This window comes from Bombina bombina, chromosome 4, assembly GCF_027579735.1.
Source record: "Bombina bombina isolate aBomBom1 chromosome 4, aBomBom1.pri, whole genome shotgun sequence".
In the NCBI taxonomy this organism is placed as follows: Eukaryota; Metazoa; Chordata; class Amphibia; order Anura; family Bombinatoridae; genus Bombina; species Bombina bombina.
In genome coordinates, this window is record NC_069502.1 from 615,812,626 (window position 1) to 615,813,553 (window position 928).

The window sequence follows — 928 nt, forward strand, 5'->3', positions numbered from 1 at the left end:
ATGTGCACACATTTGGGGGCGTGACACTTTCATAGCATAAGCAAAACCTTTGTTTGCAGCCAATCCTAGGCAGTTAACTCTTTCAGTGCATACAAAAGCTGTGTGCCAGGAATCAGCAAGCTTGGATATGTTACTAGAATATCCCTTTTGTAATACAAATAAGCCTTTTTTAATATTTTATTTAATTAAGCTGTATGTTTTGTTTTTTATTTATTGTACCTTTTATATAGTGCTGTTGATTGTGTTGGTGCATACATCACAATGTGATAGATAATATTAAAGGAATAGAAAGGGCAAACTGAATTTTTTTTTTATAATGCACAAACATTGCAACAATGCTTCTATTTAAAATTGAAGTGCACACAAGCACATTTAAATGTGTATATTTCTATAATTTCAATACATGTCGTCTAGGGACAGAGACAGTGTTGTTCTCTATCATGTCATTAGAAAGGATATTGAAACTGATTCAAAGGAACAGTCTACTCCAGAATTGTTATTGTTTAACATAGATAATTCCTTTATAACCAATTCCCCAGTTTTGCATAACCAGCACTATTATATTAATACACTTTTTACCTCTGTGATTACCTTGAGGAGCATTCAGCTCTTTTAAATGCCCTTAAAAGGGCAATTAGCTCTTTTCCAGCCCAAAAAACCCTAATCTAAAAAGAAGCCACTCCAAAAAATAAAGAAAAAGCCTAAGATTAAGCCCCAAATAGGTACTCACCATTCCTGAAGTCTGGTGGAGAAGATCTGGTGGAGCGAAGGTGAGGAGCTGTCTTCCCCGATGCGTGGATCCTCAGCGGTAGCAGTCCTCGGCGGCGTGGAGGCTCCTCTTCATCCAATGTCCATCGTACACTGAAGATTGAATGCAAGGTACCGCTTTCAATTTAGGGTACCTTGCATTCCTATTGCCTGAAATTTT